The sequence below is a fragment of the Lacerta agilis genome, chromosome 12 (genome assembly GCF_009819535.1).
Source record: "Lacerta agilis isolate rLacAgi1 chromosome 12, rLacAgi1.pri, whole genome shotgun sequence".
In the NCBI taxonomy this organism is placed as follows: Eukaryota; Metazoa; Chordata; class Lepidosauria; order Squamata; family Lacertidae; genus Lacerta; species Lacerta agilis.
In genome coordinates, this window is record NC_046323.1 from 36,946,821 (window position 1) to 36,960,977 (window position 14,157).

General features: G+C 42.0%; 1 protein-coding gene across 1 annotated transcript in view; it reads left to right on the top strand.

Annotated features, from left to right (window-relative positions):
* APBB1IP (amyloid beta precursor protein binding family B member 1 interacting protein) overlaps positions 1-14,157 on the top strand; it is a 49,728-nt gene that overhangs the window by 859 nt on the left and 34,712 nt on the right. The gene's annotated exons all lie outside the window — the stretch shown is intronic.

Here is a 14,157-nt window from a genome sequence, read left to right on the forward strand (position 1 = left end):
ATTCACTGAACAACAACACAATCATGCTATTATTATTTTTTAATTGAATATATATATATGAAAAATACACACCAAAAGCAATGACAGTCTTTAAAAAGTCCACTCCTTTCCCTAGGTCCACTAAAGAAAATTTATAGTAGGATAGAAATGACTTTTTCCTTTATCTGTGTTTTATAGTGTGGTGGGCAAGGCACTATGTCCAGAGAATATCAGTAATATCAGTAACAGTATGCGGCTGCTATTTACTTTAATGGGATTGTGTGGTCAGGTGGATTTTCATTGATTGGGACTGGTCTTTTTGGGCATGGCAGGTCACCTTTTGAGGCTTGGCACAGGCTATATAGCCTGTTTTAAACAAACAGATTTCTGAACATGTCTTGAGTGTTTTTTCCTCAAGTGGACAGGGACAGTTTTTCTTTACCCCTCCTTTTTCCTACCCCCCCCCCCACCTCCTGCAAACTGCAAACTGTGATAATTGGCTTTCAACCAGCATCGCTAAGCGTCTCTGATTTTAAAAATTGAGTTCTGCTTAAGAATCTAATTTGAAAGTTGTTTCGGTATATAGGTGGAGAAGGGTTGAAAAGGCGGCTCAGTTTCCTCATAACAACTTCTCTTCTGTGGCCGGTTTGTAAAGATTTTGTACGCTCGTTTCTCTACCCCTCCCAGCATTCTCAGTTCTCTACAGTGGTTTTGCCAGCTCTGCAAAACTTCCTGCCACAGAAATTTGCAATCGCTGGTAGAGGCCGGAATAGCAAACCTTTTTGCAACACAGGGGGAAGAACCACAATGTTGACTTACCACACCTGTTTTTTTTTTTTAAAGCTGTGTAAAAAAGAACAAGCAGAGTTTTCTTATTATAAAGTGTTATAAGAAAAATACTGCTCCTTTTTCCTTATGGGGTATCCAAGAGCCCGTATAGAGTCCTTAAGCAGGTCCCCTATTGGAAGGAGAAAATAACAGAGGCCAAGCAGAGAATATTGAGAAGCAAGGCAACTAGTAAGCCTGATCTTTATTAACTGTTGCAACAGGGTTCTCACAACCACACGCAGGAGGCAGGAGGGACCCAGAACAATGGTGTGCAAGTCCTTACAGTATATAGACTTTTGAAATTGCCCACCCTGTAGCTCAAGGCCACCCCCACCCCCCAAAAAATCATACGTACATCACAGGTGGAGGCGGGCTACAGCAGAAATACATCACAGGGGGTGGGCTACAACAGAAATCCTCTCTGGCATGATACTGATAATGGTCACTTGATTGCTTTACCTGGGCAGCCTGGCCATTCCTTTTGAAATGCTATATATTTAGTTCATGAATCCAGGTCACAGACTCGCCCTTGTTGTTTAGTTGTGTCCCACTCTTCATGACCTCATGGACCAGAGCACGCCAAGCACTCCTGTCTTCCACCTCCTCCTGCAGTTTGGTAGCTTCGAGAACACTGTCCAACCATCTCGTCCTCTGTCGTCCCCTTCTCCTTCTGCACTCAACCTTTCCCAATATCAGATCAGGGTCTTTTCCTGGGAGTCTTCTCTTCTCATGATGTGGCCAAGTATTGGAGCCTCAGCTTCAGGATCTGTCCTTCCAGTGAGCACTCAGGGCTGATTTCCTTCAGAATGAATAGGTTTGATCTTCTTGCAGTCCATAGGACTCTCAAGAGTCTCCTCCAGCACCATAATTCAAAAGCATCAGTTCTTTGGCGATTAGCCTTCTTTATGGTCCAGCTCTCACTTCCATACATCACTACTGGGGAAACCATAGCTTTAACTATACGGACCTTTGTCGGCAAGGCAAGGTGATGTCTCTACTTTTTAAGATGCTGTCACCCTATTCATGCACAGATACACCCTTAAGACAGGATTTTTGAGCAAAGAGACAATGGGGAGGCTTTTCCCATTTCCTTCCTCACTGCAGAGAATATTTGAGGTCTCTGGAAGAGTCAAAATGGCTGTACTATTTCAGACATGTGGTTTATATACTTATGTATGTATTTGCCTTGTAGATGTGTGAAAATATGATTTATATATATATATGTGAGACCTTAGAATTCCTATAACAAAAGGGACATAAAAATAAAAAATATGCCTATGAGGGCATAAGAGTTGTTCTCTTATTTCAGATCACCACAGGAACACTGAATTCAAGAGAACAGCTACTTGTGCTCTACCCTCCCCATTATCTGTTTAGCTATTTGTCTATCTAAGAAAATGTATATGCTGCTTGTTTGTAATAATACCTCTTGATGGTTTACAAAACACATTCTACACACATATATACACAGCACACACAAACACACACACCTACCTTATATGTATAACTGTTCACAGATCATATGTATATTGTAATAACAACCAGTTCATGCAGAGCATCTAGAGAACAATGTTTCCCCACCTTTTGCAAAAGTACACAATTGGGACTACCTGAATTGAAGACCTAGAAAAACCATTCAGCTATGGGGCACATCTGTACAGATGTTTCCTGGACTGGTATCTGAAAGTCATAGGAATATACCGTAGAAAGACTGTCCATCTAGCAAACGTTGTCCTCCTCCTTCTATTAAAAAAGTGGAGGTGCCAGGGATTGAATTTAAGACCTTCTGCAAGTAAAGCATGTGGTCTGTCACTGACCCACAAAGCTGGACTCAGTCAGTTCACCAGTCATGTACTGTGTGTGAGAGAGACACAAATTTGCAGAACTTAGCACCTGGCTTTTAGCATCTTGGTATTTTTCTGTAAGATTGCTAACTCCAAAGAACAATATTTTCATACACCTTTTCCACGAGGCATGGATTGTATTGGATTTAGAATGAAAAAGGATAAGCAACACTTGTGGCCTCAGTACAATTGAGTAAAGATACCGGTATTACAAAACCTCGGTTGCTTATTTCCTGCTTTGTCAGCGTTGAACATTATCCTGGAGCAGAAAAGAAAGAAACTGGATTCTGTATTTTTCTCAAAAACTGCGCTCACATCCGGAGGCTTTCAGAGCTGAATAGCCATCAGGCATTGAGAACGTGTTACAGACCAAAGTACACTAAGGACAAATAGGCAGAAGTTTCACCACACTTGCTGGGAATACGGTATATACTGAAGTTTGTCCAAAATAGCTAGCCTCCATTTTGCACTTTTTGCAGGCCAGATGTGATGTGCACATGCCTCTGTCTATGCTTGCCTTTATGGCTCCTAAGAGCTGTCTCAGACTAGAGACGTCTGCTTCTCTCTCTCTGCAATTTCCCCCTCTAGTTCTAGTCCTGACCGTGTACTATATAGCCTTGGACCAGAAGTGCAGGAAGCTTGGGTCAGTTAATATCATTGTCCAGGATCAGTATTCCATGCATTTCAGATAAATGTTGTTGCTGCTTTGCATACTGATATGAAAATTGATGTTCAAAATACAATTAAATAATTGCCTACCTGGTGCTTGTATGAGGATGCCTTCCTTATCTTACTTTTCTGGAGAATTATGTGTTTTCCAGCTCCTTCTTCCTTATTAGAATTGGAGCAGAGGACCCAGTTTAAATAACCCCATGCCCTTTTCAACTTTAGAAAAAGGAATGAGGTGGAGGATTTTTAGGACTTAAAGATACGTGAACCTAACTTAATTTTTGTGTGTTGGCATTCATCTGTCTCGAGAAACAATGGAAGAATGTGCCTTTGGGGTAATTCAGACTCACTACTTTGTTGAAAGTAGAACTGATGTATATTCAGTACACTCCTTTCTTATTAAACTTACAAGGTTTACAGTGTTAAATGTTATCTTTCTTAGAGTGCAGTTCTATGCATGTCTGCGTGCAGGAAAGTGTGTTGAGAACTGCACTCTCAAAAACTATTATACCCATGAACAGAGGTACTTGTGTCAAGCAGTATTTGTTTGTTTGTTTGTTTGTTGGTTCGTTCATTGCATTTTTAGTCCACTCTTCCCCCCCCCAAAGAGCTCAGGGTCATGTAAAGAGCCCCCCCCCACATTTTATTTTCACAACAACATTGTGAGGTCTGTTGGTCTGACAGCTAGAGATTGGCCCAAGGCCACCCAGTGAACTTCATGGCTCAGTGGGTATGTGAGCTTGAGCCTTTCCTTTTAGGTCAACACTCTAATAACTAGAATAATAAACCACTGGACTTCTAATGTCTTGATGCATTTTGAACAAGAAAATCTGGCATTAGGGGAAGGCTCTCTGTCTCTGTCTTGCACAAAGCCTCATCAGGCTTCAGAACTGCAAACTAGTTTGAAGTTGCTTTTATCGTGTGTTTTATTGTATGCATTTAAAATTCGTTGTAGCTGCAGGTTACCCCGAAAACCTCATTCTAGGGAGGCTTATTGATGCCTCAAACAAACCCACAGGATGATAGTGGTGATCCAAGTGGTGGTTAGCGGTATGTTTTGTTATTGTTGTTTATTATATATTTTGCGCTTTTTATCATGTATTTTCCTATTGGGAACTGCCCTGAGATCTACAGGTGAAGGGTGGTAAACATACTGTATTTCAACAACAACAACAACAACAACAACAACAACAACAACAACAACATTTCTAATTTAGCCTTTGTACTTTTCTGTGTTTTCCTGTGCTACCAGGCAAAAATAAAATTAAAAACAACATTTTTTGTAAGGTGAAAAACTCCATTTTCACATGTAAATCTTGACATGCACCAGTGGTTTTTGATATTTCAGTTGCATGCAAAACTCAACAAAAAATTAAAAGGTAGGTTATTGTTAGGGGAAGGAAGAGTCTTGCTTGGCAGAATGTATTTTCGGTGTGTGTGTGTGTGTGTGTGTGTTTCTGACAGAGCAGCAGACTTGAAAAGATATGGAAATTACCTATATAGATTATATACATTATATAGAAAAATACAAATATGTAGAAAACAAAAGGAGACAACTTGTTTGACCTTCATAGTCTGAATATTGCATTGGATACAGACAAGGCCATCTTCTAGTGCAGCTAAGAAATATAACCATCAATATACAGAACAGTTATTGAGTTTTTAAAAAAGCATGTAACTGTTGTAAATTGGATGGTCTTTCCTCTGCTGCTAAGCATATACTGTGTCAGGTTAATTTCCATTAATAAAGATAAAATGGGCCACATTTCAGAATTTTATGACTTTAGCATTGACTTCACTCTCAACCTATGACAGCATTAAGCAAAAATACTTTGTTGCATCAATTTGCAGAAGGAGCTTCTTATCATAAGGAATGATTATTTAGGGAGAAATAATTTCATTACTTATGAATAATATCAGTAATGTCCATATTCTAGTGTGCATTGCTTCTTTTTAGCTTTTTATGCCATTACATTCATTATTTCATTCAAGCAGACCTTTCATATTCTGTAATCTGTATTTGTAATGTAATTGACAAATCCACTTGCTATCATTTTCTCTTAGCAGAGGAGTAAAATTGAATACTGTCCTGTTCTTCTTACCCTTTTGGGGTATGTGCTTTTAATTTGTATTTATTGCCTAGTGAAGACTGGGTTTGGGGATGGTATGCTGGCTTAGCTTTTTGACCTCTTACATTCCTTAAATCATAAGAACATCTGATCCTGACCAGTGTCCAATGAGTTATTTAGCAAACAAACACTTCCAACAAATTTTTATCACAATTGTTTTTGTGGGTCAGTGAAAGGCTCTTCAGATCACAAACCATAGCATTGTGTGGTGCTTTCTTTGAGTATACAAATTGCTTCAACATACATTATTTCAATACTCTTACAATCCTTAGGAGAAAGCCATACATCAAAGGAATAGCATGTGTATGTGTGTCATATACTCCATTGATGTGTCTCCTTCACTGTAAAATCCATTTCCCAGTGCACATGACCACGAATCTGAAAATACAACCACAGCATGAAAATACAACTAAAAATGAATTGTGCCACCTTGGCTTGTCCATATTCTATAGACATAGCCTCTGTACCTTTAATAAGAGCAGAAATTAACAGATGACTTTTCCTTGGCATGGAAGTGTTATCTTTAAACTGGCCCTCATTTATATTTCTAGGACCCACCCCCATTTTTGTGAGTATAAGCTTTAGGTTTTTAAAAAACCTGTTTTTAACATTGTGTTTTAACCTGCGCTGGGAACATAGGGTGAAGGGCAGGTAATAAATTCATAATTAATTGCAGCAATAGCTGCACGTACTGATTTTTAGTACATTAGTGCACCCGAAAGATAAGTTGTTCAAGGGGATCTTTGCTGTGTGTTTTTTCTTTCAGGAGATGGCTTTAAAGAAGGATTAAGGAAATTCATGGAGGATAAGGCTATCACAGAGTACTAACCATCAGGGTCATCTTAGTCATTGAGGCTACTAGCGCAAGACGCCATGGCTTCAGGAGGGTGCCTGTGCCCGCCAGCCCCACCAGCAGCGCTGCTCTCGCCCACCTCTTCTGGGGCTGCGGATGTGGGGACGCCATCGGCGTGCCTCCCGTCGGCGCTGCAGCCAGGGCTCCCTGGACGGCAGCGTCATGCCACCGCTTTGGCTGAGCAGGCAGAGGTGGAGCACAGCTGGCAGCGTCCCCACCCGCCCCTCCAGCTGCCCGTCGTGCCTGGCCCTGCCTTGCGAAACGCGAGTTTGGCATCCCCGCCCGCCGCACCCTCCGGCTGCTCGCTGCACCTGGCCCTGCCCGGCGGAGCGCGAGGGGCGCCGGAGGGATCTTTGCGGAATGGCGCCGGATTTACTTAAGACTGCCCTGCTAACCATGATAGCTATCAGGGGCCGGACCTTGGTAAAAGGTTGCCTTGTGCAAAGCCCAAATTTGATGCTCCCTCCCAGCCAACAACTACCTTCCCAAAGCTGGGTAAGCGAGGTGCCAGGCTTTAAGGAAGGAGGCGTGAAGTCTCGGGCAAGGTCCTAGGGCCCTCCCACCTCCTGGGAAGGGGCTGACTAGGCTTTGGGAATGAGGAGGGAGGGCTATAGGACCCTGTCAGAACCCCCACTCCTCCTTCCCATTGCAAGTGGTTACTAGGCTTTGGGAAGGCACCACCTTGGCTTGGCACCCTGTATGGGGGGAAACAGGTTGCACTGCCCTAAATCTGCCTCTGTAACTGTCCAAGGTCAGAGGCGGCAAGCTAACTGACAGGAAACAATAGCTAGAGATGGCTGTTATTGCCTTCATGTCCTGCTTGTGGGGTTCCCCAAGGCATCTGTTTAGAGACGGTGGGAAATCTTATGCTGGACTAAATAGGCATTAGTTCTGATCCAGGCAGGCTCTTCTAATGTAATGTACGAATCTAGGATTTAAAGGCAGGTGATTGCATTCCCTGAATGTTTTGATGAGGCAGGGAAGTTAAAGAACTAAATTCCACTCATGAAACATATGTCCTTACAAGTTAACCAGAACTACATGTATGCATATTGGAAAACAGTGCAGTTCTTATAATCTGTACTGGATGACTTCCTACAGAATATATACCAACATATTCAGATATTTGGATTTTTGATCTTTTGTACAACAGTGTGAAGACGGGACGTGGGTGGCACTGTGGTCTAAACCACTGAGCCTAGGTCTTGCCGATTGGAAGGTCGGGGGTTTGAATCCCCACGACGGGGTGAGCTCCCGTCGCTCGGTCCCAGCTCCTGCCAACCTAGCAGTATGAAAGCACGTCAAAGTGCAAGTAGATAAATAGGTACCGCTCCAGCGGGAAGGTAAACGGCGTTTCCGGGCGCTGCTCTGGTTCGCCAGAAGCGGCTTAGTCATGCTGGCCACATCACCCGGAAGCTGTACGCCGGCTCCCTCGGCCAGTAAAGCGAGATGAGCGCCGCAACCCCATAGTCATTCACAACTGGACCTAATGGTTAGGGGTCCCTTTACCTTTACCTTTACAACAATGTGAAATGGCAGGTTTGTGTGGATCACAGCATAAGATGGGGAATAGTCATTTGAGAGTGACTTTAACAGATTGTATTTTTTAAAAAATTCTTGCCATTTCTAATTAGCATACTTTTCCTGCCACCGCCTCACTCCCCCCACCCAGTGATAGAATTTTTACTGAGGTTGAGTCAGTTCTTGCCTTCCTAGTATCAGGTAAAATATTTTCTAATTTCTGTGAACTAAACATAGAGCCTTATTCCTGTTCTCCCAATGACAACCAATGGACATTAACCCACAGCGCCACCCACATCTGTGGAATAGATACAAGTGGCTTTAATGAAGGTAATCACCAGTCATTGTGATTCTTCCTGATTGCAAAACGAATTTGTGCCTGACCTACGCAGTTCGCCATGCTGAGGATATGTGCTTTATACTTTCACCCAAGGACAGTTGCACAAAAGGGCTCCCCACCACCACGAACTGCATTTGCCCTTCCTCCCCTTCCTTCTGTCAGATCTCAGGGAATAAAGGCTGCATTTCAAGATAAGACTGTGCACTGTTTAGTACACCGGTGAGGATTGAGGCTCCCTGCAGGGAGAACTGATGAGAGCAGTTAACTAACCGTTGATCCAGTAAGCCACAGGAGTGGGGTGGGAGGATCTTGCGTACCAATCAAAGAGAGAGGCATAACTTTTTAATGGTTAAACAACAACAATGTGAACTTTTACTTCAAAGGGAGAGGATAAACATCTTAGAAGGAGAATCGTGGTTTGTTTGTTTTTGCCTTCTTTAGTCCGTGGGCTACAAGCAAACGCTGGGAAGTGGCAGATGGAAGGATGTTGCTTTGAACACATAGCTCTGCAATCCTAAAGAGGCAACCCCTTAATCTGCATCCACTTTGATTAGATTACACAGAGAAGAGGTAAACCGAAATTTGCCATAGGTTCAAATTGTGGGGGAAGTGCTCTAGAGTAAGCAGTGTATTTTAAAACAACTTTATACTGTAAACCACCCTGTGAGCTTAGGATGATGGGCAGTATATAGATTGATTGATTGATTGATTGATTGAATAATTGGTTATTAACTATAAGTGAAAACAGTGGATAGGCATTTACTTGCACACCATTTACGGTAGATGACAAGAGAGTTACTACAGCAGCCTATGAACACATGGAGTGCAAGAGCAGGGATAAAGGAATAGCAAATAAATTGCCTTCCAAATGCTGTGGACTCCAACTAGGACTCCAACTACCATCAGCCCCAGTCAATCTGGCAATGGTCAGGGATGATGGGAATTGTAGTCCTCAATGTTGGGAGGCTATTTCTGCCTTACTTGATTTCTGATTATGAAAAAACAGCTATGCATTGTCTTCCTGAGTGATTGTTTCCTACCTGAACTGTTCTTTTAATTACTTTATTTATACAGGTATGGTTCCTTTTAAATATAAGTATTGCTAATTAAACTTAACCGAAGGTGTTCCTATAGTCCTTCCCCCACCCCTATCGAACAGGAAGCACACAGAAATGTTAAAACAGATGTTGGGGCAAGCCTGTTGTTTTACAGCACTGACTGCAGAGGTGCTTTGTGCTGCAATTGTATGCTGCGCTGCTCTGAATTAGCATACCCTCCAGACTATAGACAACTGTTCCTTTAAGATAGTTGAATATGGCAAAATTTCAGTGGAGAAACTGCTGAATATTCTCTCCCATGCCTCTCTTATCAGTCACGTGCAGGCCTCCTGAATCACAAGATTTAGGGTTTTTTTTCCCCTCAGTTAATCCCATGTATAGCTAATTAATAATTTTGCTGTGCTGTTCCTGCTGGGGCAAAGCAGCTACAGCTGCAATATTAGGAGCTAACTGCATGTTATGTGTAAACTGGTATAATAGAGTAATCTGAAAAGAAAACAGCTTTGGTGCCAGTAATTTTGAGTGGATAAGCACTAAGGGCGTGTGGTTGTTATCCCCTTTTCTGTTCCCTCTTTCTCCTTTTCAATTTGCCAGCTGCTTTCCTTAAAAAAAAAGAAAGGGCTTTGGAGCTGCAAAACACATGACATATAGTTACCCACACTGCACAGGTGATATTTGCAAATGAATTGAATAGTTTTGCTAATTTATTGGAGCTTAAATAACAGTTGAGGAAGAAAAATCAATATTTGATAATGAGGTTTCCTATATATCTTTATGGAGCATTATCAATAATTGTGTACCTATTAAAAAGTCCCATAGTTTGTATTCTTATTAATGTGTGGGGAATATAGCCAAGGGTCATTTACTGCAAGGCCATTCAGATAGTCTTTGCTTTATGTTTATTGAACACTAGGCATTTTAGTAATTTGTTGTTGTTTTTTGTTAAGCCAGTGACATCTTTTTCCATTTCATTCTATGCAAGAACTTTTATGATTTTTTAAAAAATAAATTGGATGAATCTGTTTGGTAAATCATGGCAGTTAAATCATGGAGTTAAATTAAGCCCCCTGCCCCCCTTTTAAAATTAGTTGCTTTACAGCACAATCCTCTGCATGTTTACTTAGAAGTAAGTCCCATTGTGTTCAGTGGCACTTAGTCCTTTGTAAGTGTTTATAAGTTTGCAGCATTACTAAGCTGGATAACTGGATATCTTACACTTTATGTTGGTCTGTTCATCTTAAGCCAGCTAAGGTTTTCTGTTATGTCGCTTGCTATAATAAATTAAATGTGTGTATCTTTCACTGCCTCCCGCAGTTTGGCCAAACTCATGTTAGTAGCTTCGAGAACACTGTCCAACCATCTCGTCCTCTGTCGTCCCCTTCTCCTTGTGCCCTCCATCTTTCCCAACATCAGGGTCTTTTCCCAGGGAGTCTTCTCTTCTCACGAGGTGGCCAAAATATTGGATCCTCAGCTTCAGGATCTGTCCTTCCAGTGAGCACTCAGGGCTGATTTCCTTCAGAATGGATAGGTTTGATCTTCTTGCAGTCCATGGGACTCTCAAGAGTCTCCTCCAGCACCATAATTCAAAAGCATCAGTTCTTCGGCGATCAGCCTTCTTTATGGTCCAGCTCTCACTTCCATACATCACTACTGGGAAAACCATAGCTTTAACTATACGGACCTTTGTCGGCAAGGTGATGTCTCTACTTTTTAAGATGCCCTCCTTTTACATGGAGACAAAGTCCATGTAGGGTGGAAGGAGAGGGGAGCAGCCCCCCCCCCCCCGCTCCTTAACACTCCACAACTATAGGTCATACCTTTGGCCGTGTCAATCAATTGTATTCGTAGTATAAAACTGTGTGTCAATAATCATTCACCTGCACTGTGAATCTGCCTATTCTTAAGATTTGCTAGACTCCTGGTTTCCCCCAATCCCAGTGTGCCGCATCGGCAGGTGGGTGGTGCCCCATCACCTGTCAATCACCTGATATTACTATGGCACCAGAGGACCAGTTTTTCCTTTGAACCATTGCAAGCTGTGGTGCATAGGAACAGGCTAGCCAAGTAAGGCTTGACATTGCCACCTATCAGCTGATAGGAAGTGACTTCAAGCCTGCTTCCTGTAGGGATCCACTGTGTGACTAAGTTCCCCACAAGGCTTGAAGTGATAGGAGGTGACTTTAGGCCCATTGGAGTTTGCCATATCCCCACTTTGGGCAGGTGTCAGCTGTATTGTCCTGTTCCCCAGTCGTTCAGCCAATAGCTCCATGTCAGCCAGCTGATTAGCAGGATAGGAAGCCTCCCTTGCCAATGCACAATTTGAAGCACACTTCAAGGTTGACACCTGTGTATTGACAGGCCATGTCCCTAGCTGCCCCAATCCTAATATCACATATGACATCAGGGTGTGGGGCAGGCGGGGAAATGGCCTCACAGGCTAAATAGGACCCATGCTGCACCTATTTAGGCTAGCAGGCCAGGTATTCCCCACCCTTATGGGATAAAAGTTAATGTGGAAAAGAGTCATCTTTTCTGCCTCCATTAGAACCATCTTCCTTAATGTGGCTGTATTATTATTACTACTACTACTTTTTTCATACCCTTTTGTTTAAATAAAAGCAGTCTGATGTGCACTGTTCCTGCACCACCTCTATTCATTTTGAAAAAGTATCCCCTCCTCTGTTTTTTCAGGCTTTCTGTCAAAATTTAAAATGACCTTTAGTTTTTCCTGTTAAGAATTGTTCAAAGATTTAAACCTGTTTACTCATTAACAGTCAGAAACTTGAGTCACCGAGATACTTGGTAGAGAATCACTTCCTTTTTAAAAGTTGCTTCTGTGCTGTGCCACATTAGTGAAATAATGTGTCGGCTGCAGCTGTAACAGCAGTTGCGACTGTTACTGGTCTGGGATAGCTTGATCGCATTATATCAGGCATTGGTAACTTCAAGAATGGATTACTGCATTGCATTCTATGTGGGGCTTCCCTTGCGGTTGAGCCGGAAACTGTAGCTAGTACAGAATGCTGCAGCACAATTGCTGACGATAGTCAGATTATGTCAACATAATTCCACCTCTGTTCAGAGGTCTGAACTGGGTGCTGACCTGCTACTGGTCCAGGTTCAAAGTGTTGTTATTGATATATAAAAACCTCAATAGCTTGAGACCAATTTACTTGAAGGATCACCTTTGACCCAGATGTGCCTACTTTACCACTTTTGTCAGGTCTACCCAGACATGCAATTTTATTATGCATACTTGTTTTTAAATTACAGTAATATTAGTGGCATTATTAATGTTTTTGATAATTTGTGTGTGTGTGTGTGTGTGTGTGTGTGTGTGTGTGTTCTCTTTTTTTTAAATGTTGATTTTATCTGTAATTTGGTAACTATTCACACTATTTTATGTAAACTGCTTTAAAGATGTTCCACTTTAGAATTAAACAGCCTGCAAATTCTGTCAAATAAATAGATGGGTTTTTGTTTTTAATAGAACACAGTGTGGTTCTGTGGTCAGGTTTCAACTAACACTCTTTAAATTGCCACTCCCAGTGCTGCTCATTGGGTATTATACACTGCACCTCAGATTTTGAAATATTTTTCTAGCTCTTGTCAACAATCCAGAATTCTTCCTGGCAGTAATGTTCAGAAAGAAGAAAAACCCTCCTTCCTGTATGTGTGAAATTCTGTACCCCTTTTTTTTTAAATGACTCCCACTTCCAGTTCTTCGAACAGAATTTGGAGCCTGGACAGAGCAAGTCTGTTCTTGCAGATTAGCCTCCCAGCTAACAGCAACTTCCATCAGCCCCAGTGAGCCTGGCCAACGATGAGGGATGGTGGGAGCTATTGTTCAACAATGCCTGGATGGGCACAGGTTTCCCCATCTGTACTGTGGTAGAATCAACACTGTTGTAGGGTGAAAGATTTCAAAATAGAATGCAACCTGCTCGAATGAAGGAAAATGTGGCATATGCCTATCCATTGTCAACAGCACCCCAACATAAGACAAAAACAGCCCCCCCTCCACACCACTGCACCCATCTACAATGCAGATTGAGTGTGTAATAGACCATGGCATTGCACAAATTGTGTGGCTGGCTGTTGAGAAACAGATTTGCATTCATGCTAATGTAGCCATTGTAATGGCAGACAAGAGTACTTCAGTCATACTACTAAGGGCTCATCCAGAGAGACCTCATGTTGAGGATCAAGAGCAGTTTCAGCACTTACTGATCTCCCACAGGGTAAATATTCAGGATGCTTCAGTCCATAATGGTTGCTGATGATCACCATTGTTAATAAAGACTGCAGCAGGACTAGCTGTTTGGCTCCCTCCATACTAATAGCATGGCTTCTCTGGGGACAAGGTACTTTTCTGTTCCCACACTCTTTGTTGTATGCTGCAATGCCAGATCAGAAGGACTGGGAGCTGTTGCCTAGATGAACCTTTGCTTTCTTGCATCTTGTCTCCCATCAAGCAGATTGAAAGGGAAACTATACTGTACCATGTTCCCTCCCTTCCCCGACCTGCTGCTGCTTCACAGCTCCAGTTCATCTGATTTATCTAATTCCTTCAGTGGAACAAGGGCATAATCCACAACCTTAGTCTTGTAAAAACAATATCAAATTCAAGGCATTGTTACAGTTATTAATAAACAAGATCTAGGAAAGCGGGCAACATGCCACATTATCAAATTCCCCTGTTACAAATATACTTCGAAGCTCATGTTGCCATTTAATATAAATAACAATCCCCAAATATCTATAAAAACCAACCTGCCTGAAGGGCATGCTTTTATTTGATGTCATGCTAATCAGTTTTGGTGTGTCAGAAATTACAGTTGCTGATGGTCCATCTGTTTTGTATTTATCTTATGTGATAAGTGGTGTTTATTTGATAAGAATCAATGCGATGAATGTTTAAAAAATGAAACAATTT